The sequence below is a fragment of the Ochotona curzoniae genome, unplaced genomic scaffold (assembly GCF_017591425.1).
Source record: "Ochotona curzoniae isolate NIBS_2020 unplaced genomic scaffold, NIBS_Ocur_1.0 contig_2235, whole genome shotgun sequence".
Classification (NCBI taxonomy): Eukaryota; Metazoa; Chordata; class Mammalia; order Lagomorpha; family Ochotonidae; genus Ochotona; species Ochotona curzoniae.
In genome coordinates, this window is record NW_024465384.1 from 1,423,819 (window position 1) to 1,448,926 (window position 25,108).

At 40.5% G+C, this 25,108-nt stretch overlaps 1 protein-coding gene and 1 long non-coding RNA gene across 2 annotated transcripts in view; both read right to left on the reverse strand.

Moving 5' to 3' along the window:
• WNK1 (WNK lysine deficient protein kinase 1) overlaps positions 1 to 25,108 on the reverse strand; it is a 109,054-nt gene that overhangs the window by 81,795 nt on the left and 2,151 nt on the right. The window lies entirely within an intron of this gene.
• LOC121151027 lies at positions 2,001 to 8,088 on the reverse strand. The gene is made up of 3 exons (XR_005883101.1): positions 7,484 to 8,088; positions 5,752 to 5,882; positions 2,001 to 2,784 (listed from the first exon to the last, which is right to left on the reverse strand). It is a non-coding gene; the product is annotated as an uncharacterized LOC121151027 (long non-coding RNA).

The window sequence follows — 25,108 nt, forward strand, 5'->3', positions numbered from 1 at the left end:
AGCCTCTTCCGGGTCTCCCACGCGGGTGCAGGTTCCCAAAGCTTTGGACCGTCCTCGACTGCTTTCCCAGGCCACAGGCAGGGAGCTGGAAGGGAAGCGGGGCTGCCGGGATTAGAACCGGCGCCCATATGGGATCCCGGGCGTGCAAGGTGAGGACCTTAACCACTTGCGCCACCGCGCCAGGCCCAATATTCTAGTTTTTATATAAATGTGATTATCTTTATTTATCTCACTTGGGATCTCTTAAAATAACCTAATTATCCATGAAATTTGGTCATTCTCATGTGTAACCAAGGTTTTGGGTGTCCTCGACTGCTTCCTCAGGCCACAAGCAAGGAGCTGGATGGAAGTGGGGCCGCTGGAACAAGAACCAGCACCCAAACAGGATCCCAGAGCATGCAAGCCGAGAATTTTAGCCACTAGGCTACTGCACCGGGACCCCTTGTCTGCTTTTTTTAAGATTAAATTTTTAAAGATCCATTATTTTTATTGGAAAGGCAGATTTACAGAGAGGAGACAGAAATATCTTCCATGCACTTGTTCACTCCCCAAAAGGCCATATCAGTCAAAGCTGAGCTAATCCGGAGCCAGGAGCCTCTTCCTGGTCTTTCACATGGGGTCATCCTCTACTACTTTCCCAGGCCACAAACAGAAAGTTGAGTAGGAAGTGGAGCAGCTAGGACATAAACTAGTACCCAGATGGGATCCTGGCACTTGAAGGGGATTAATCAATTGAGATGAATTTCTTTATTTTGAAAATTAGAGTTACAAAGATGGAGAAATCTTCCATCCACAGGCTCACTCTGCAGATGTCCACAATGGCCAGAGCGGGCCAGGCTGAAGCCAGGAGAGCTTTACCTAGGGTTCCCACGTGGGTGGCATGCACTTAGACAGGTAGAGTCATCTTCTACTACTTTTCTCTAGGCCATTAGCAAGGAGCTGATCACAAAGGAGCAGCAGGGACTGGAACCCATCACTGTCCATCTTGACACTATGGCTTTTGTTTATATAGAATCATATAACTTTCATTTAGAAATCAATACAACAGTCCAGAGAGAAGGAGATACAGAAAGATCTTCCATCTGCTGGTTCACTCCCCAAGTGGCCACAACAGCCAGAGATGAGCCAATCCAAAGCCAGGAGCCTTTTCCAGGTGTCCCACGCAGGTATAGGGTCCAGGACTTGGACCATCCCCTACTGCTTTCCTAGGCCACAAGCAAGGAATTAGATGAGAAGTGATGCAGCCAGGACATGAACCGGCACCCACCAATAGGATCCCAGAGCTTGCAAGGCAAGGATTTAACCACTGCACCATCACCTGCAGCCTCAGTATTAACCTTTAAACTCCTTAAGAAATCAGTACCATAGGTCAACACTGTGGCATAGAAGCCAATCCGTCACCTGCAATACTAACACTCTACACAGGCACTGGTTCTTGCCCTGGCTGCTCCACTTCCAAACCAGCACTCTGAGAAAGTACCAGAAGATGGCCCAATGTGTCTGCCACCAATATGGGAGACCTTAGTAGTTCCTGGTTCCTGGCATCAGCCTGGCCCAGCATTGGCTGTTGCAGCTATCTGGAGAGGTTAGCAGTAGATAGATCTCTCTCATTAGTCTCTCTCTTCCCTCTTTCTCTAAACTCTTGACTTTCAAATAAATAAATAAATTTATTAAAAGGGGATATGTAGGAGTTGGGGGTTGGTGGTATTATGGGGTAAAGCCACAATCCACAACGCTGGCATCCCATATGGGGATTGGTTCAAATTCTGGCTGCTTCGCTTTTAATCAAGCTCACTACTAACAGCTTGGGAAAATCAGCAGAGGATGGCCCCTGTACCCACATGGACATGGAAGAAGCTCCTGGCTCCCAGCCTCATGCCAGCTCAGCTTTGGCCTTGCAACCATTCCAGTAGTGAGCAGATCTTTCTCTGCTTCTCCCTCTCCCGTTATCTATAACTTTCAAATAAAAATAATTTTTTAAAAAAATCTAAAATATTGAACAAGAACAAACTTTGCAATTAATGTTTTACCTTCCAGATGTGTAGAAGTCAGATTCTAACACAATGTTACCTATAAACAGAACTGCTAGTTTTCAGTAAGATTTTATTTAGCACACAGGCTTCTCAAACTTGTCATTTGCTCAGCATTTTACATTGATTTTTTTTTTCTGAAACGAATACTGGATCTAATATTTACTTAATGCTTTTATTTAAAATATGCCTTTTTACTTACTACCGTAATCACTATTCCCATTGGTCATTAAAACAAACTCACAAGTATGAGGACGCTCAGGTTATCTTTTCCCTCTAAAACCATAGTGTCATGTTCAGTTCCCATTTCCACAACTTTCTCCACCACCATCTCATTTTCCTTATTCGCAGAAAATATGGAAGGGAAGGTTCAAGGCTGCTCAATTTTCTGGTTGGCAGAGACTACAGCTCTGACTTCTGAACACTTACAGGGATGTACAAAAGATTTTTCTCCTGGTGATTTCCATTTCAAAACACAGAAAAATGCTCGTCTGAGAACTTTATCCTTAGGTAAGAGGGGAAATTAAGGTTTTATAGATATCAAAACCTTATGTGGAAGAAATTAGAAGTTACTATCCCAAAATAAAATTTCTTACCATTCTTTCATTTTGGGGTGGGGTGGAGGGGTAGAAATCTCTGTCATTCTTCACTTGAGAATGGAGTTTGTTAACAATCCCAGCCCACCCATATTCAGAGCTCACAGTAACAGTAATTATTAAACAGTAGACCACCAAATATTATCACATTTGAGAACCTACAAAGATATGAGGAAACAAAAACCCTTATTCAGCAAGAAACCTGAATTCTCTGGCAAAAATGTATTACCTCTTTTAAAATATAACAATTTCAATCTGATAAAGGAAATCTAGGGAAGATCATAGCTACTAAACACCCTATACTTCATTCTAGTGGTAAAAGGCTGAGATGTTTTCTTATGGATTTCAAGAATAAAGAAAGATGCCATTTATTTTTAACAGACTTTTCAAGTTCTAGCCAGGACAATGGAGGAGAACAAATGAGGCCCCAAAGAACTGAAGACAATCCAATAAATGGAGAAACATTCACGGCTCATGGTACAGACTTAATATTGTTCAGATGATTGATAATACTCATCAAACTAATTTACATTCAATACAATCCGTAACCCACAGCCCCAATACACTGCCCCTGTTGCAGAAAAGGTGACTGGCTGTTAATCATATGTAAATTCAAGAGCTTCTGAACTGAAAGCAATTTTAAAGCAGATCAAGTTGGAGAAATCATGCTTTGGCATCCCCAACTTACTACAGGAGTCAAGATAGTGTGGTCCTGGTATCCCGAGGGACATGCAGAGTAACAGGCTGAAGAAGCCCAAACATCTGTATTTTCAACAATGATGTAATAAACAGAAAGCAGAAACACCAACATTAAACTAATCACAGACCTAATTTGAGTTAAAACCTACCAAGCACTTTAAAGAAGTGAGATAATAATCTAACAAAATAAGAGAATTTTTTTTTTTTGCAAACCTTTTCTCTAATGCGAAACTTCCATCCAAACAGTCCTCTTTCAAACTCTTAAAAGGATAAACTATGCACTTGAAAAATGGGTGGGAGGGGGGTGTTACAGGCTATAACCTTATGGCTAAACTCCTTGCCTTGTATTTGCTGGGAACCCATATGGGCACCAGTTCATGTCCCAGCTGTTCCACTTTCCATCCAGATCCCTGCTTGTGGCCTGGAAAAGCAGTAGAGGATGGCCCAAAGCCTTGGGACCTTGCATCTGCTTGGGAGACCCAGAAAAAACTCCTGGCTTCATACTGGCGCAGATCCGGCCATTGTGGCCACTTAGGGAATAATCCAGTGAACTAAAGATCTTTCTTTCTTTATCTCCTTCTCTCTGTATACCTGCTGTTCCAATTAAAAAAAAAAAAAAAAGGGGCCTTCAGCAGTGTGGTGCAGCACAGATGATCCAACTAACTTCCGACTTTATCAGCAATACTAAAAGCAAGAAAATAAGAGCAATGCCTTTAAAACAATTGAAGGAAACTATTTCAATCTAGCATCCAAACAAATAGATAAGAAAAAGAGAGAAATAGGATGAAAAAAATGACATTTCCTGATGTGCAGATTCAAAATTATATTTACCTCCCCAGTGTCCCTTTTCCAAGGTGTGTATTCATAAACAAGTGAGAAGATCAAGAAAAACAAATGGGAATCTGGAAACAGGATCTAACATCAGCAGGAGGTTAGAGGAATGCCCAAAATGAGAGTGAAGGGAGATATTCTGCCTGGACAGTAACCAAAAAAGTTACCACAACTTGGGTGAATGCTCAAGTCTCCAACAGAGATATACCCAAAGTGGAAGAATACTTAAAAGCTGTAATACAGAAATCAACATAGTGGTGTAGCATGTTAATCCTCTGCCTGTAGTACTGGCATCCCATATCGGCACTGGTTCATGTCCTGGCTGCTCCATTTCCAACCCAGCTCTCTGATTACGATCTGGGAAACAATGGAGAATGCCCAAGTGCTTGGGCCCCGGCACCCATGTGGGAGACCAGAGGACGATTCTGGCTCCTGGTTCCAGACAGGCTCAGCTCCAGGGCCACTGAGAGAGTAAATCACCAGAGAGAAGACTCCGTCTCACCACCCTGCTTCTTTCTGTAAATCTGCCTTGAATAAAAATAAGTAAATATTTTAAAATAAAAGTTGTAATGCAGTGAAAAGAGATTTAAACAACTGGAAGAAGAGTTTAGGAAAACAATAAAAAAACACTTTGTCTTAATTCTGGCAATGGTTTTATGGATTACGAGCATAAATATGTAAAAATTCATTATATTGTACTATTATATTAAGTAATGCAGTTTACTGTATATCAATTATATCTCAATAAAACCACTTACGAGTGGTCGTTTAGCCATGGTTAATGCCAGTTAAAATGCCCATAACCTACACTGTAGTAGTGGCTTCAACACACGGCTCCAGATCCTCCCTAACGCATACTTGAGGAAGCAGCAATGGTAACAAGCAATCTCATCTCTGCCACCATGAACTGAGCTGCCAGTTCGGGCTTCAGTGCTGATTTAACTCCCTGTTAGCGCAACGGGGACACCTGGACCCCTGCTAACCAAGTGGGAGACCTGGCTGAAGCTTCTGTCTCCTGGCACTGGTCCTGGCCCAGCCCCAGTCATTACAGCCATTTGAGGAGTGAACCAGCAGGTGGAAGCACTCTTGCTCTCTCTCTCTCTCTCTCTCTCTCTCTCTCTCTCTCTCTGTCTTTTCTCCAACTCTGCCTTTCAAATAAATATCTTCAAAGGAAAATTAATTAAAATATCATCAGTATTAACTTTTGGATAGTAGAAAAACCGGCTTTCCAAACTTGGTTATGAACAAGCATTAATACTGCAATTGAAAATCTTAACATGAATACATTTTCTGCCTTAACATGAATACATTTTCTGCAACTTGAAACTGAGGAAAAGAACATAGATTCAAATTTTACTCATGCCTGCAATTACGCAGTCTCATCATTAATAACAGGACAATGAAGCGTCTGTCTCCAACTTCTAAAGACAGTAGGAAAAACTGACTCAAGAATAGTTCTAACAAGAGATACTTAGCTTTCAGAAATAAAACACATTGGAAACCTCAGAGCTGAGTTGGCCAGCAGTGGTACAAGTGTTCTCAAAAAGTTACAGGAAAATGGAATTCAAAGACAGAAGTAAATACAAACTTCATACCATAAGATCCATCATATTCAAGGCACTTTTGTGAGCCACAATAACCTATCCCTAAAGAACTGAGAGTCCCGGGGATTTAATCATGGCAATGCAGTCTCTTTCACATCATTAACTGAAGAAAAACAGGTAACCTTTAAAGATTAAGAAACAAAAAGAAATCAGGGGCAAATCACAATAGTGAGGAGGTTATTAAGGATTTCCCATGAAAATACCAGCAACCCTAACCCTTGTCTGATGACAGGAGTGAGCAGGGCCATCAGAGTGGTGAAGCTTTCCCAGGCATTTTCCCACTCAGGTTTTACTGTTGCATTGACCTTTAAAATTCAGCCAGTTGCACTTTTGTTTGGACTAAACCACTTCCAGCTGCTGACAACCACTCCTTTGAGTGGTTGTCCATCCTTTGTCTTTAGGATTATATGGTAAAGTCATGTTTCAGCTCCTGTCCTAACTCCTGGCACAAATCCTTCAGGATCTTGATCTCACATGTTTAAAGCCTTCTTCAAAAAGCCCTGCTTAAGTCTGCCACTGACTAAGGTGCAACAGATTTTGCACCTATCAAGCACAGTTTGCTTAATTTGAGTTTTTCAGCAAGAAATATATAAGCTGCATCAACTGAGCAGTCTATGGTTTTGGTTATTTGTTACTAATTTTCAGTCCTCTTTAGTTAGGAGTGCAAGCTTCATCTTCAACATAATCCTTTTGTAAAACACTTATTTCTTTGGGGAAGTGTCCCGTTTCCCTTTCTGTATATAAAACGCCAGTGATTTCATTATGCTTCCACCCCAAGCTTCACCATAAATCTGATGTTTGCCATTGCTTCCTTGCAGCAGAGTTCTGGTTACTCTAATAGGAGATGTTTTCAAAACCAGTGCCTCAACCTTCCCGGGGCTTCAAACTAGATCCTGTTCAGAAGTGTCACATCACATTAGTACAAGTTGATCCGGGGCAAAAATTTTTCAAATTTGTAGTTTTTCGTAATATACACTTCCCATGAATTTTTTTTTTAAAGACTCTGACAGGTACACACAGTAACACATTGCATTGAAATGTTGCTGGTGTGAGTTAAGACATTGGTAAGGATAAAATATCCTGGGTTTGAAAAAATGAGTATGCCTTTATAAGTATTATATTGCTTATATGTTCAAATAATATTTAGATACATTGATATGTAAGATAATTATATTATTTCTAGCTTTTTTTTTAACATGGCTTACCAAAAAAAATTTTTTTTCCTTCAAAAAATTTGTACTACTTATGAAGGTACTCCTAAGTTACAGAAAACAAAAGTAAAGGGCATTTGTTTTTAAGTTGTTAAGCTGCCCTTGTAGCATACATCAGAGTGTCTGGATCCACCTCCTAATTTCAGCTTCTTGATAACACAGACCCTGGAAGGCAGCAGTGATCTCTAGTTGGGTTCACTCACTAAGGAAAAACCTGGATGGAGTTTTTGGTTCCCTGCTTCAGCCTGACACATTTCTAGCTGTGGCAGCACTGGAGAATGGATCAGCAGATAGGAGCTGGCTCACTTGCTCTCTCTCTCTGCCTCTCTAATAAATAAGCAGAATTTGAAGGTTTATTCTGGTACAAAAAATTGAAATACACGATTCTGATAGACTTACAAATGGTTCATGGAAATGCATATTATGAAAAATTATGTACAGATTTCAAAATCCCTACAATCAAAGTAAATTTTTCATTCTATTTTTCCAGACACATTTTTAAGGAATCTTACCAGACGCCCACCATGCATCTACTGCACAATGTTGACTGAGGACATTTTTTGATACATATAACCTGTCAGAGACAGACATAGTTAATTACTATAATTTTATTTCCATCACTTTCTCTTGGGAGTTCAGTTACTTTCCTATGACTTTTCTAATTATGTTCATACACCTAAGAAAGCCTGAGTGATACATTCAGTGATACACAACCACACCTTCTGACTGGATCTTTTTCTTAGAAACATCATTCAACAAAAATAGCTCCCTAGATTTTCTCATCTACAAAATAAATATGACAATGTGTTATGGGAGGGCTTAAGAGGAATATGAAGAGAAATAAATAAAATTATGCACAACAGAGCCACCAAGCAGCATAGGACTCCAACTGGCACTCCTGTGGGTTCCAGTGTTACAGGCAATGACTTAACCCACTGCACCAGCACAATGCCAGCCTTTTTATAAAAGACTGAGCCTCAGGGAATCAGAATAGTGGAACAGAGTAAACCCACATTTAAACAGCCAGAGAAACATTAGTCAGTGTGAACCAGAGAGGACACATTCCAGAAAATAGGAGAGGACAGAACAACAGCAAAAGAACACCTGGAGACTGACAGACACAGGAAAGCAGCGGACACAACAGTGTGATGTTGCAGTGACCAATACCCCAGCAGCATTTAGCGAGTGGCAATCTGAACTACATCAGCAGCAGGAACTCCATCAGCAAAGCGGTAGAAGGAACATTCACCGGGAGCTCAGGAAGTGAACCCAAAGAACTGCCCATCCTGCTGGTCTATTTGACCAAGAACAGAGACAGAGTGGCAGGTCCCAGACAGGTGGTGGAATTCACTGCCCAGAGCGGATTTCACAACCCAGTAAGTCCACTAAGCCAAATCAAGAGCCATTTTGTGTAGGGAGACAAAGACTATGGGACAGGACTGTGCATGCACTGAATTGGAAGTGAACTCATTTCTGACTCAGTGAACTACAACAACATGACATCCTACAGGTTCCACCCAAGACAGGTTCCGGTAGACCTCAGACCTGATGGCCAGCAGATCTAGTACTCCAGTAGTAGCACACAAGGCGCCATTTTGTACAGTGTGGCAAACAAAGCTTTAAGACTGCAACGGCAACAGTTAGCTGCACATGCACTGAGCTCGGCGAGAACTCACTGAGCTCAGTACATTGCACTGGTCCCACAGAGAAAATAACACCAACTATGGCATCCTATGTGTCAAAATAGGTCCGTGTGGCCCTCAGACCTAACAGCCAACAGGTTCCGGCAAGATCAGCATCAACAACAACCTAATTATATAGGATTCCTGGTGTCTCCCTAATCCTGGGAGCTGCTCGAACTGCAAGTGGGGGAAAAGTTGTACACACAACGGTGCGGTCTCAGCATGGTATCACAGGGGGTGAACCAGGAAGGGGGCTAAGGAGACCATGGTGGAAATCTAACATAGGAATCCAGACCTGGAACTCGCTGGAGGGAGTGGCTCTTTGTTTGCCGTGTACCAATCACAATAAGTAAATTTGAATTATAGACACAGCTTAGAAACCTACCCCAAGCAGAAGAATCTGCTAACCAGAAGTACAATGACCAAGAGCAAAAGAAGAGACAGAGGCCTGGTACGGTGTCCTCATCTTGAGCACAGCCGGGAACCCATATGGGCACTAATTCTAATCCTGGCAGCTCCACTTCCCATCCAACTCCCTGCTTGTGGCCTGGGAAAGCAGTTGAGCACAGCCAAAAGCCTTGGGACCGTGCACCCAGGTGGGAGACCCGGAAGAGCTCCTGGCTTTGGATCTGTGTAGCACCGGCCACTACAATCACTTGGAGAATGAATAAACAGATGGAAGATCTCCCTCTCTCTCTCGCTCCTCCTCTCTGTGTATCTGACTTTCCAATAAAAATAAATCTTAAAAAAAAAAGAAAGAAAGAAGATAAGACAGAGGCATATCAGCTGACATATCAGAAATTAAGAACACAGTGGAGCAAATTAAAAGTACAATAGAACGTCCCCAAAATAGAATGAAGGAAGCAGAAGAAAGAATGTCAGAATTGGAAGATATTTCCTGTCACCAGGAGGAAACAAAAAGCTGGAAGCAGAGCTGGGTCAAACTAAAACAAGTATTCAAGAACTGAAAGACACTACTAAAAGGCCAAGTAAAGAGTTACGGGACTCCCAGAAAGTACAGAAAGAGAAACTGAGTTTACAAATGTATTTAATTAAATAGTAAGGGAAATTTTCCTTATTCTAAAGAAAGAATTGGGAAACAACATCCAGGAGGGGCACAGAATTCCCAACAGGCTTGACTAAAACCAATCTTCACCACAACACACGAAAATCAAACTCTCTTCAATTGAACATAAGGAAAAGATCTTTAAATGTGCACATGGGAAAAATCAATTGACATAAAAAGCAATGGCGATCAGATTCAAAGCCGATGTCTCACAGGAAACTCTATAGGCCAGAAGAGAATGGCGCAACATATTCCAGATTCTAAAAGAAAAAAATTGTCGGTCCAGAATAATGTACCCAAAGTTTTCTTTTGTCTTTGAAAATGAAATAAAACTCTTCCACAGTAAAGTAAATATATATATATATGCTTCTTCCAAACCTGTTCTACAAATGATACTTAAAAATGTTCTCTTGATAGAAAAGAGGAATAGCACCCACCAAAACCAAAGGCAAATGTGACAAACATCCCAGTAAAATAACAACAGAAGTCTAAATCAATGAACAACCCACTACTAAAATGACAGGACCAAATTACCACCCATTCATTTCAACCCTGAATGTAAATGGCTTTTAAAAATAAATCCCATCTATTGGTTGCCTACAAGAGACACATTTCACCAACAAAAATCAGCAGAAACTATATCTCATGGATTTTGATTTTTCTTTCTCTTCAGAACTCTTATTAAGTTCTTCACTGACTCACAGATCATACAATAGCATCATTTTCTTCAAGAAGGTTGATCTTTTTCATTTCTTCAGTGACACATTAGTCATTCAGTAGCATGTTATTTAATTTCACATCATTTTTAATTCCTTTATCTCTTTCTGTTGTTGATTTTATTTTGTGACTTTTCATTTAGGGGTATGTACAGTAACTGTGTAATGGAGACTATCATATCCAGTGGCATGTTGTTTAACTTCATGGCGTTTTTAATTTCTATTTTCCTTTCTGTTGTTGATTGTGCATTGTGACTTTTCATTTAAGGGGATGTATAGTAACTGTGTAATGGAGACGACCATATCCAAATGTGAGGATGCAATGCAGATCAAAGATAGACTCCCAATGAAACTGTTAGCTACATCTTGACAAGAGGATGCTGGACTCTCTGCCATTGTCCAAGCCCTCAATGATGGACATATGACCGTTTATGAGGAACTATACTATACTAATAATATAGGGGAACTGAGTGGAGCAGTAGAGGATTTGGGGAGAGGCAGAAGGTAAATCCCAGGGCCTATGGAAATGTATGATGAAATTATAATAATAATTTTTTTTAAAAAAGAAGTAAAAAAAAAAATCATGCTTTTTGGAAAAAAAAAAAACCTGAGCCTCAGTCTATAAGGTCTGAAAGCTACTGCAAGGCTGTCAACAGCAAACTTGTAATCAGAGGAATACTGAATCAAACTCAACCAAAAATTAACCTTTTGAATTGTGTAAGGACAACAAGCATATTTCATGCTAAGGCCTAGCGGCTAAGTGCATCTCCAACTACCATCCACTTTATCAGTAAGACCAGACTTACTCAAGTCATTCTTTTATTATGTTTCAGAATCAAGTCACACATTCCAACTCTGTTTATACTAATTACCCTGCAGAAAGCCATTTCACCATTTTCAGTGCTGATTTTGAATTTCCTATCTTGATTTTTAATAACCAAAACAAAACATGAAAACCTGTAGCTTAACGTACGGAATCATTTCCTCAGGTACTCTTCTACCACATTAATGACTGCACCAGCTCTCCCATTAAAAGCTTTTTCTAGCTAGTTACTTGGTACTTAGCTTTTTATGACACTTTTCTTTTCCCATTATGTTCACTAGTGCATGCAACACATTACATTCAGGAATGTAAAACACTTCATTGGGAATGCTCACCTGGCCACAATACAATCAGAGTTTATTCTAAATTTTCAGATTCTGTCCGTTCAAATTTAAATGCCTCAAATTGCTATATTTTTGTGATTTGTATGACCTGCTATTAAAATATTTTAAAAAAATTCAGAGACTCGAAAGAAGCTCCTGGCTTTGGATTAGCACAGCTCTGGCTGTTGCAGTCACACGGGGAGTGAAACAATGGACAGAAGATCTTTCTCTCTGTAAAATTCTTCCTTTCCAATACAAAATAAAACAAACAAACAAAAAAACACCCTACCTGACTGGAAGCACAGAAGTTGGGCGACTTTGAGTTACAAACAAGTTCAGTAGAACTATTAGTTCTACTGAATATTAAGAAGTTGTATTAAGTTTGAAATCAGGCAGGCACTATGATGCAATGGGTTAATCTGCTGCCTGCAGCACTGGCATCCCACATGGGCACTAGTTCAAGCCTCAGCTGCTCCCTGTTCATATGCAGACCCTTGGGCCCACAGACCCACAGCGGTGAGGCAGTAAAGGCAGGCACTCCAAGAAGCACATGGACAGACAGCTGGGATACCTCAGAACTGTGTTCATCCCAAATGCCCTGCTGCCAGTGGGGTCCCAATCTGAAAGTCACTGCTTCATCCTCACTGGAAGACCACACTCCAGCCATCACTAAGCCATCACTAACAAGGGGAGACAGCAGGGGTCGGCTTTGTGGAGCAACGGGTTAAGTCGCCACCTGCAATGCTGGCATCCCATTAGGGTACTGGTTGGAATCCCAGCTGCTCCAGTTCCCATCCAGCTCCCTGTTAATGCTCCTGGGGTGGATTCTGCCACCCCAAGGGGAAGATTCAGATGGAGTTTCCGGCTCCTGGCTTCAAACTGGCCCAGCCAGTCACTGCTGCCATTTGGGGGAGAAGGACCAGTGGACACAAGATTTCTTTCTGTCTCTTTTTCTATATGTCTCTCCTTTTCTCTTTGTAACTTTGCTTTTCAAATAAATAAACTGGTCTTTAAACACACACATGCATGCGCACCCACACACACACCACTTATTTTCTGTGCTATAACAAATATTACTTTTCTACTAGTAAACAATGTACAGGTCAGAGAATACCAGTAATATAACTGCAAAGTAAGACTTCAAAAAGATAAACAACTACTACAAATGTTTAAAACATCCACTTCTGTGCATACTGAAATTTGGATCTTTGTACTATAACACAAATATGTTCACAAAGACAAATTGGCTTCTAAATCTCAGCATCAGGAAGACAAGAAATCTTAAACTCACAGATGAGAACAGACATTCGACCACAATGGTTTAGCCACCAGCTGGGCTGGAGTGGCTGGGTTCGACTCCTGGCTTGGGCTACTCATCCTGCTGATGGAGATCCTGAAGGCAATAGTGACGGTTGCCAAGGCTGGGAAGCATGGACAGTATTCCCAGCTTTGGCATTCACAGGCATTTGGACACTAGGCCAGTGGTGAGGGTAACACTGTCCTCTCAAAAATTAAAAGGGAGTTTACTTGCTAAGATTGATGTAAAAGTAACAGAAAAGAATTAAAGATGACTAATAAATTTGATGATATAAAGAATAACAGAGAGACTATAATTTTCAGCATAGAAAAATATTTGCAGGAATACAAACGATTTTTCATTTTGAAATAAGTAACTTATCAAAGTTGATTAGGAGGGAAAAATACATAAAAGAAGGCAAAAATAAAAAAGCAAAGCAGGCGTCTGTTGCGTTACCTAAGATGCCTGCTGTGACGCCTCCATCCCATATCAGACTGTCTATGTCCAAATCCCAGCTCTACTTCCAAATCTAGTTTACTTACACACACATGCCCTGATGGCTCAAGCAAATGAGTCTCTACCTCCTGGGTGGTAAACATGGATTGAGATCTAGGTTCCTGCGTTTGGCTTGGCCTAATCTCAGCTGCTACAGACTGAAGATGTCTTTCTGCTTTTGCCTTTCAAACAAAACAAAAAAGTTTTTCATCTCAAAAGGCAAAAGAGGAAATGCAATTTAGAATAAGGAGGAAAGTTCAAAATAAACTATACAGCAAGAATCAGTGACTCCATTTCTCAAAAAATCTCAAGAAAATAGATCTAGGGACCAGCACAGTAGCACAGCAAGCTAATCCTCTTCCTGCGGTGCCTGCTCCAGTCCTGGCCACCCCACATCCAGGCCAGTTCTCTAATGAATCACGAAAGCAGGAGACCCATTAGAAGCTCCTGGCTTCTGATTCTGGATCAGCCCAGCTCCGGTGGGCTAACCATTTGCAGAGTGAATCAATGAATGGAAGAGCTCTATCTCTCCCTCTCCTACTTTATAGCTCTGATTTTCAAGCAAAATAAATAAATCTTTACAAAAAGAAAGGAAGAAATAAAAAACAAAGTAGGTCTAGATACACTGAAATCTCAGGTACTAATTTTTTATTTTATTTTATTTTTGCAAGGCAATAGATAAATTTGCTTCTCTAAGATCTGTGACTCCTAGGGCCCGGCATGGTAGCCTAGTGGCTAATGTCCTTGCCTTGCATGCACCAGGATCCCATATGGGCGCCAATTTGTTTCACGGCTGCTCTACTTTCCTTCCAGCTCCCTGACTGTGGTCTGGGAAAGCAGAGGAAAAAAGGCCAAAACCTTAGGACCCTGCATCCATATGAGGGACACTTGTCTCCATCACTTCTCTCTGTTAATCTGACTTTTCAATGAAAGCAAATGAGGAAGGAAGGGAGGGAGGAAGGGAAGGGAAGGAGGGAAGGAAAAAGGGAGGGAACCAAATTCTTGAGTTACTACAGGATCAGCAATTAGAATCAGCAATCCCCTTATCTGGACTTCAGGTGGACTATACCAGAAAGAAATGCAAAGGAATGAAAGGAGCTCGAGATATGAATTCAGGGGAAAAGGAGAGAATTAGGATTCACCCAGATCCTGAAGCAGCCTGATTCTCCTTGGAACTGCAGGGAGACAGGGAGATTGGGAGAGAAGCAATAATGGTAAAAATTTTGCCCTAGAAAATTCCACCCAAGATCCCATGACCTAAGATTCTTAGTAACTTGGCTTTCAAGAGGACCTTGCAAATTTATATAAATGGGCACGCTAACGACAACAGTAAAGATTAAGATTTGAAACTTCTTTCCAGATAAAGTTCTAGACTACATGAAGCTTTGCAAAGATAGAGGGTAAACTGTGCAGAATAAAGATCAACTAAAAGAAATGAGGTTTCAATACAAAATAAATGTGATTTAGTAAGTCATGAGTATATTTCACAGGTATAACCTTGTGAGATCAGACCCACACCAGCTATATTTATAATAGAAAAAAAAAAACACACGTTAAAGAAATGAGGTAAATTGTGAGTATCCACGTAAGGAATTATCATGCTTGTTTTTAAGATTCACTTATTTTATTTGAAAAGTGGAGCTACAGAGAGGGAGAGACACAGAGATTTTCCACACAGCGATTCACTCCGGAAATGGCCACCATCAGCCAGGACTGAGCCAGGCAGAAGCCAGAAGCATCACCTGCCCCCAGGTCTCCCACAGGAGTGCAGAGACCCAATGACCTGAGCCATTATCTGCTGTGTTTCCCAGTAGTATTAACAGAGAGCTGGGAGGAAAGTGGAACCACCAGGATTCAAACCAAAATGGAATGCTGACATCGAACATAGCAGCTTAATCTGTTACGCCACAGTTTAGGCCCTCTCTATCCTAAATCTTATGTAATAATGAATTATAAAACTAAAAGGACATAACATTTAAGTGTGCACACACACACACACACACACAAAACTTGATTCCAAACAGAATTTAAGTTCCATGAGGACAGGGTTTAAATCTCTATCTGCTACTTAAGTCCACACCAAGCTCACAGGAATTAAACACTTATTAGATACAAAATCTACAGTGAAAAGGAGGGAGAGACTAAAGGAAAACATCTCAAAATTACACATTGGAATTGATTTTTAGTGATAATACCTAATTGGTTTATTTTAGGTTTTCATTTTTCCCCTGTATATATCATTTGACTTCCATAATAGAAAAAAAAAAAAAACTGAATAGAAAGCAGTTCCCTTTAATATGTTAAAAATTTCCTGTATTTCCAAAACAGCTTTGATATGCCCTAGAGTACACTTAGCTACAAATTTACATAAAGGAAGCAGACTTGGGTTATCTTTAGTGAGTAGGAAGTGGAAAAAGCACACTAAGGCTTTTCCCCAGCAGCTTAGTCAACTTACAAAACAAACTTCCTCCCAGACCTTTTAGTGTTATTCCAGCTCCTACACCACTTGCTTTTATAAACCTCTGACCCAAGAGTAACAACTGTCACAAAAATAAACTACTAAAGTATTCTGATAAAACCTAAAGTCACGAAAAGAAGGAATAAACTTTCTTGCAAATCTCTGAAAACAGACAAACTGAGGGGGAAAAAAATCAGCATTTCAATATATCAGCTATGACTCCCAATTTCTGCTTAGAATGATCAAACGTATCAATGGTCAATATCCAGAACTGGGTTCCAGCTAAATTATCTATCTGTGCATCAGACATTTTATACTGATATTTTGGTGTTTTTCAAAATTTAAAAACTTCAAATTTTTGAATGAGAAAATGTTTTTGTTCTATGATAGTTATGTTCTATGGCCCAACGGAAGCCCCAAGCCTACCTACAAATTTTTTAAAAAGCCTTAATTTACAGATGGTTACAATAATTGAGGCAGAACTAAGCAAAGACAATAACTGAAATAACCTAATGAAAATCAGGTTAGTATCGCACAATGGAAAAGGGTTATCACAGGTTCTTCATGAAACACGCCTTTGGCCTGGCAGTTAAAAGCCAGGTAGGTAAAGACGACTCCGTCCCCTTTGAGAGCCTGGATTTCATGCCTGGCTTCAGCTCCCTGGTCCCACCACGCAGACCTCAGAAGATGGCTCACATCACCAAGCCCCTGCTGCGCACAGGGGAGAGGACTGTGTTTCTGGGCCTGTCCTCAGCTAAGTCCTGCCCACTGCAGACATCTGAGGGGTGAACCTGTGCAATGGACAGTACTCTCTTTCTCTCTACCTGGCAAATAAAATGATAATAAGGCCTTAATCAAAGAAGGCTTCTGTGGTCATTAAATTACAACTAGAATACGAAAAGAAATGTAATGGCATTTTTAATACTGGTATATTACAACTTAATTTAAATAAAGCAGTTAACCATATTTTAACTAATAATCCACTCTGTATTGTAGACACACAACTAGAATTTGGGAAAATATAATGCAAACAGTTTAAGTACAATTTCTCTTTCTGCAAGCAGGGCACATCAAGAACTAACCAAACCTACTTCTGGATATCATCAAGATATGATCATGGACACTAAATTTATTAAAAAAATTTAAGGAGCCACAGAGGCTAGGAATGATTGAAGAATGAAAAGCAGTAAGCATGTACATTTAATATACATCCAAATGTACACTGGAAGTTTATCTAAAGTGAATGAAGCAGGGCTGGTGTTGTGGCATTGTACATTGAGTCACTGGTTCTAACACCACAATCCCGTACCGGAGGGACAGTTTGAGTTGTGGCTACTCCACGTCCAATCCAGCTCCCCATTAACATGACTGGAAAAACAGAAGACAACCCAAGACCCTGGGCCCCTTGCCACCCACATGGGATAGCTGGCCTGCCCTGAATGTTCTGGCCATTTAGAGCGAATCACGAGGAAACAAAAGATTTTGTACTTTCTCTGTCTCTCCCTAGCACACTGCTGTCAACTAAATTAACATATATATATTAGAAAAACTAAAATACATCTACCAACTATTTCAAGATTTTCTCAGTAAATTCTGATTTCTAATATGCCCTTGACAATGAGTAAAGGTACTCAAAGACCATTAGAAGTAACATTTCGGGGCCCGGCACAGTGGCACAGTGGTTAAGGTCCTCGCCTTGCACGCCTGGGATCCCATATGGGCGCTGGTTCTATCCTGGCAGCCCTGCTTCCCTTCCAGCTCCCTGCCTGTGGCCTGGGAAAGCAGTCGAGCATGGTCCAAAGCTTTGGGACCCTGCACCCATGTGGGAGACCTGGAAGAGTCTCCTGGCTTCGGATCGGCATAGTATCGGCCCGTTGCGCTCACTTGGGGAGTGAATCATCGGACGGAAGATCTTCCTTTCTGTCTCTCCTCTCTGTATATCCGCCTTTCCAATAAAAAAATAATAAAAATAAATCTTTAAAAAAAAAAGAAGTAACATTTCTGGGGCACAGAGTGGTGGCCTAGTAGCTAAAGTCTACCTGGCACACACCAGGATCCCATATGGGCACAGGTTCTAATCCTGGCAGCGCCACTTCCCACCCTGCTTGTGGCTTGGGAAAGCAGTCAAGAACGGCCCAAAGCTTTGGGACCCTGCACCAGCGTGGGAGACCCAGAGGAGGTTCCTGGCTTCTGGCTTCAGATCAGCTCAGCTCTGGCCACTGCAGTCACTTGGGGAGTGAATCATTGGATGAAGATCTTCCTCTCTATCTCTCCTCCTCGCTGTAAATCTGCAGCTCCAATAAAAATAAATAAATCTTATTAAAAAAAAAAGAAATAACATTTCTTATAACAGACATGCCTGTAAAATAACAAAAGATGAAATTTGGCAGAGGTTTCAGTTTCCATAAAAATTAAGTATAAAAGGCAACATGAACAAAAAAGATAAGACTTTAAATTCCTGTATTTCTGTATTCAACAATAGCCAAAGAATTATAGCTTGCACAGAGTATTAATGGAAACATGCACACAAAAAGGAAGGTGCTAAGCTATTTTTAAAAAGCAGTAAAATTTTGTTCTAGTATCAGCTCTTCTGTAGAGCACATACCCTAAATCTTCTGTATAGCCACATTTCAAGTACTCAATAACCAGCACGGGTCTAAGTGCAACAGATTGTAAAAAAAAAATCAAAGTAACCAAAGACAACCAAGAATAATCATGTTCAAGTACATGAAAATTTCTATTAAGGCAAGCTCTTAGTGAACAACGGTCTGATACACACACCTGAATACACTATGAGCTTTGCTCTCCTTGATTCTACACGTGGGCAAGGAAACACACTGCTTCATAACTGCAATAGTCTACAACTACGATGCGTCAAATTCAGGGCAGTTTATACTACCCATCTTCCTCGGGCATCTAAAGCTTCCTCAGCTCCTCAAATGCAGAAGCAGAAATACGAAAGGGCAGCAATCTAAGTTCTAAAGAATACTACTGCCAGAAAGGAAGACGTTAGAGGAAGACATACACATGTGCACACATATTTATAAATATTTCCCAACTGCTATGGTTGGACTGCAACTCCTAAACTTCACGTGTTAGAAACTGAATCCCCAGTGCAACGGAGCTGGAAGGTAGGACTCCATCTCCACAAATGAAAGTTGCTAGAAAAGGGGCAGAGAGAAGTGTGCCCAGCGTGCCCTTCTGCCTTCCTTCTGGTGAGGCAGGCGCCAAGGCCCCTCACCAGATTCCAGTGCCTTGATCTTGATCCCAGCCTCCAAACCTGTGAGGAAATACAGGTCTCTTCTTCATAAATCACGCAATCTGTGTTACTGTGTTACAGCAGCACAACCTTACTGAGACACTGGCTCCTCACTGACTGGGATACAGCAACGCCCCAGCAGAGCCATGAACACACCCACACCCGACTCTTGCTTTCTGAATGCCATTCCATACTCAAAGGATTAAGATTCCAAGACCAGATGGCATAGGTTTTAAGTGGGAAAGTAACAATTTTGTACAGAAAGTAAAGATGTCATAAAAAACTGATGTTGGAGGTGTGTCACAGTGAATTAAGCCACCACCTACAATGCCAACAATCCAAAGTGGCAATGGTTCAAGTCCTGACTGCTATACTTCCAACCCAGCTTCCGGCTAATGAGTCTGAGAAAGCAGTGATGATGACCCAAATGCTTCCACACGGAAGGCCTGGAAGCAGCTCCTGCCTCCTGGCTTTCGTCTGGCCCAGTCCTGGCTCTCACAGTCATTTGAGGACAAATCAATCGCTTCTCGGATCAAGTGAGGACCGAGCCAGCTAACTGAAGACACTGAAGACCTCTCTCTCACAATGGTTTGTTCTCTTTCTCTCTTTGTGAACTCCGTATTACACATAAATTCTAAAAAATCTTTAAAGAGGGCCCAGCAGCGTGGCCTAGTGGCTAAAGTTCTTGCCTTGAACACACCGGGATCCCATATGGGTGCCGGTTCTAATCCCGGCAGCTCCACTTCCCATCCAGCTCCCTGCTTGAGGCCTGGGAAAGCAGTCGAGGACGGCCCAAAGCTTTGGGACCCTGCACCCGTGTGGCAGACCCAGAAGAAGTTCCTGGATCCCGGTTTCGGATTGGCACAGCACTGGCTGTTGGGGTCACTTGGGAGTGAATCATCGAATGGAAGATCTTCCTCTCTGTCTCTCCTCTTCTCTGTATATCTGACTTTCCAATAAATAAATAAATCTTTAAAAAAAACTTTAAAGAAAAAAGATTCATGCCATGTGGTATGTTATTTAACCTAGGTTTTCTCAAATATGAAAGTTTTTAAAATTTGTCCTGTGCTGTTGTGAAAACTACAAAAAAAAAAAAGACACAGCACTACATTTAAAAAAAAGCCTTCATTAGGTAAGTCTCCTACTAATAATATAATAATAACTATTACTTATGAAGATTAATTACCAACATTTTAGGTTTAAAAAAAACATTTATTTATTTTTATTGGAAAGGCATATTTACAGAGGAACAACTGAAAGATCTTGCATCTACTTGCCAAGTGTGAAGGTACCACATTTATACATAATATTTAGGTTTCTTAACAAAAGTCCATTCTAACCACAACTTGAAAATAATTCAGAAACTTCTATGTAGTGCAATTTTATGTAAGCTTTAGCTATTTTCTAAAAGATGATCATTTTATAAGAACCAACTCCAGTAGGATGAGAATATCAAGCAGATTTTCAAACATTCTTGAGTTAATTTTAAACTGCTAAGCAATTCTTAAATTACTGGGAAAACTATTTGCCTGTGATGAATAATAGCTTTTGCAAGGATATTTTCTGAAAAATTATTAAACACATTCATCCAACATAGTACATTTAATAAAAAAAATTCTGCAAAACCAAGATTGAAGTAACAACATTAAAAGATCAAATTATTAGTGAAAGTTCAATTAAAATATCCAAATTAACAAAAATTAAGGTGGATATATCACATGACCAATTGAATCAACCACAAAATCAAGCAATTTATGGATACTTTCATTCTCATGTAGAAAGCTATAGAATCTGTATTTTAAATCACAATTAAGTGTGCCATCTATCAAAGGTATAATTCTCCCCAAAGGAAACTTTTCTACACTTCCCATCCAGCTCCCTGCCTGTGGCCTGGGAAAGCAGAGGAGCACAGCCCAAGCCTTGGGACTCTGCACCTGCGTGGGAGACCCGGAAGAGGCTCCTGGCTCTTGGCTCCTGGCTTTGAATCAGCTCAGCTCCGGCCATTCCTGTCACTTGGAGAGTGAATCAGTGGATGGAAGATCTTCCTCTCTGTCTCTCCTCTCTGTATATCTTTCCAATAAGAAAAATGAATAAATCTTTTAAAAATAATAATAATAAACAAATAAATCTTTTTAAAGATTGGAAGAGCAACAGAAGGAGGAAGAGAGAGAAAAAAAGGAGTGAGAGAACCATCCATCTTGTGGTTCACTACTCAAATGCCCAGAAAAAATAGGGCTGGGCCAGGCCAAAGAACTTTACCTGGGTGGCATGAAACAAAGTACACTATATGCTACCTATAGGCAGGTGCAGGTAAGAAGTTCAATCCGAAGTAGCGGGGAGACTCCATCCCAACCATTCTAAGAGGTGCCACAACAGCCTCCCAAATAAAAGCACCCCTGGTGCCAGTTTTGTCATCAATAAGTTAAGATGCCACCTGCAGGCAGTCAGTGCGATGGCTCAACTGGCTAATTCTCTACCTCCAAGTGCCAGCTTCCCATATGGGGGCCAAGTTTTCAAAAGCTAGTTTATATACAAAAAGCTTGTGCATTTTTCCATAATGCATTTGTATTATGAAACATAAGTTATGAAAAAAGTAGGTACAGATTTTGTATTTTTTTGGTTAAAAGTTAAAAGTTTTAATTCAATTTTCCCACCAACTTTGTTTCTGACTCCAGGCTTCCACACGGCCCAGCCCTGGCCTTTGTAGTCATTTAAGGAGTGAATCAGCAGATAGAAAGATCGCTAAATCTGTGCTTTCAAACAAATAAATCCTAAAAAATAAAATTAAATAAAACACCAGCTACCAGAAAACCCAAATAATAGGCTTAGGATGTTACTATGATTTCTGAAAATTATACCCCGGATTAGTGTACTGCTTCCCCAGGGATGAACGAGCATGAACTCCAAATGATCGGAAGCTAGCGCTAGGACCTAAATGTCAAGAAACAAACTCAGTCACCAGATAACAATAGGATCCCATTTTTTTTTATACAAGAATAACTTCTCTTTCAAGTTCTAAGAATAGGAACAACCGCATTACTGAATCAAAAGTATGTAAATAAGAGAAAACCAAAATATGTCAACTCCTAAAACTCAGTAACTATACTTTATTAACAGCAACAAAAAACCCCTGCACATAACGCACAAAGCTACTTCCTGGGGCCTGGTAGCTGTAGCCTAGTGACTGAAGTCCTTGCTTTGCACACACCAGCAACCCATATGGGTGCTGGTTTGTATCCGGGCTGCTCCACTTCCCTTCCAGCTTCCTGCCTGTGGCCTGGAAAAGCAGTCGAGGATGGCCCAAAGCCTTGGGACCCTGCACCTGTGTGGGAAACCCAGAAGAGGTTCTGAGCTCCTAGCTTTGGATTAGCACAGCTCTGGCCATTGTGGTCACTTAGGGAGCAAACGGGTGGACAGATATTTCTGTCTCTCCTTCTCTATAAAAATAAATGAGGTTTTTTTTTTTTTAAGTTTCTTCCAACAGCAATACATCTTTAACTTAAAAAAATTTTTATCTTTTTATTGGAAAGTCAGATTTACAGAGGCGAGACAGAGAGAAAGATTTTCCATCCACTGGTTTGCTCCCCAAGTGGCTGCAACAGAGCTGAGCCAAACTGAAGGCAGGCGCTTCTGCTGGGTTTCCCACACGGGAACAGCCTTCCAAGGGCTTGAGCTGTCCTTGAGCACATTCCCAGGCCACAAGTAAAGAGCTGCAAGGGAAGTGGAGTAGCCAGAGTATGAACTGGTACCTATATGGGATGCCAGCCTATGCAAGACAAGGACTTTAGCCACTAGGCTACCGTGCCTGGCCCATATATCCTAACATTTTCAGTCAAATCTTTAAATCACCCTTGTCCTTTCTTCTACTTTTTTAAAAGGGCCAGAGGTTATTTCAAACACATTATAAGCCTTTAATTTGCATAGCAGCAATTCTTGCTTAAAGGTAAAGAGGTCCTCTGAACTGTGTCCATACTCCTAATCAATGACTCTGAGGACTATAATTTAAACACAAGCAAACTCCAAACACTATTCCCTCAAAAAATATAGTTCCTGGGACTGTAAGTTACTTTATAACCACATTGTAAAAACTAAGTAATATAGCACAAATTTTAAAAGCTAAAAAATCCTCAATCTTCAAATAAGGAGATTCAGCTTAATGAGTTATTTCTATCCCACACAGGCACTGGTTCAACTTCCAGCTGCTCCACTTCCCATCCAGCTCCCTGCTAATAACACCCCTGGGAAAGTAGCAAGAGGAGGCCCAAGTACTTGGGTCCCAGCCACTGGTGTGGGAGACCTGGATCAAGTTCCTGGTTCCTGGCCAATATGGCCGTTTGGGGAGTGAACCAGATGATGAAAGATCTCCATCTCTAACTCTTTCAAATAAATAAGTCATTAAAGAAAGGAAAAAAAAAAGAAAGAACTACAGCAAAGAAGTGTTACAATTTCCTAATCATAGAACCACAGCAAATTATTAAAACTTCCCATTAAAACATTAATATAAATGGAGACATGAGCCTCAACTTAACTGAAAGCCAGAAAGAAGGAGGCACTAAGTATACAGAAGCATAAACAAAAATTATGATTTGACCTTCTTTTAGATATAGTTCATCTATACCAATAAATCAAGTGAACTCCACTATTTAGAGTTAACTTTGAAATAAAAGTATTTAAGAGTAAAGCATTTCCAAATATGCATATAAATGATATAAATGCTTTCTTAAACTATTAGGTTAAAAATAAACTCCTCTTAAAAAAAAAAGCCCTGTGTATTCTTACAGATAGAGTCCAGCAACAACCTCTTCTGACCAAGAAAAGTAGGCATTAAAATTTAAGCACATCATCTGCCTAACCAATTCAGAGAAAATAAATCTTTGTCTTCATTAAAGAACCTCAGTTTTTACATAAGATCCTCTGGGTTCACAAAGCATTACGTAGGTATTAAAATAAAAATGGATACTTGTTTGAGTAGATGGGTATACATACTGTGACTCTAAAACTAAAATGGAAAACAGTACCTATCCCTCAAAGCCCACCTGTAATGCTGAGAACCACACCTACAACTGTTGCCTGGGATTTGCTATGGTTATAGACCCTGTCTCCAAAAATCTGACACCCACCTCCACATCAAAATGACAACAAATGTCTGAACATCTCTCAAATCATTAGCACCCACCTGCTCGCATGCTTTAAGTCAATCGCAGCAGCTTATGCACCTGCTCTTTGATTTCAGGTTCCTTATTTATCAAACAAGGGGATAATCTAATATTTCTTCCAGTTTTAATACGCTAGTATACCTTCAACTCAACCACTAGATACACATTCCTCTCACTACATAAGATACAGATTTAAGCAGTATGTCTTTAGTAAAAGAAACTTCCCCTTATTTCCAGTGTTTTAGTAATCCTTTGGCTTCTCCTTTAACTTAGATCTCAAGATTAAAAATTCAAACACTGACCACCGACTATTTTATTAGAGATCTGCTTCAAGTGCCTTGCTCAAAACCAAAACAACTATAATGAATCCTTGAGCTAGGAAAGTCACATTTTAAAAACCAACATGAAAAACCAATGACGCGGAAGTTTCTAAAACAGGATGTCACTCGGTGAACTAGGATTCCTTTGGTCTGTAGCCAAAACCTGAACTGGCTTGAAAATACATTATACAAGATCTTCCTTAAGTTAGATCACGTCTGTGCCCACCTCATCACTCAAAACCCAGCAGTAGTTCTCAAAAACAGCAGCAGCAGCAGCAACAACAAAAACCTGAGAAGTTTAGACAGAGTTCTTCTTCTGTACAACAGCAGGCAAACTTTTTCCACTCTATGAATGGTTCACACACAATAAACTCAGCAAATTCTCACAGGCAGGAGAAAGCACCTACACTGGTAAGTCTTTACAAGTAAGATGACTGAAGGAACCGAAAGATTCCAAAAGGTGCTCAGCAACTAGGAAAAAAGAAAAGCACCTTTTCAAATACGATAGCAGAAAAGTAGAACCCCAGGAACAGCCAGCAGCA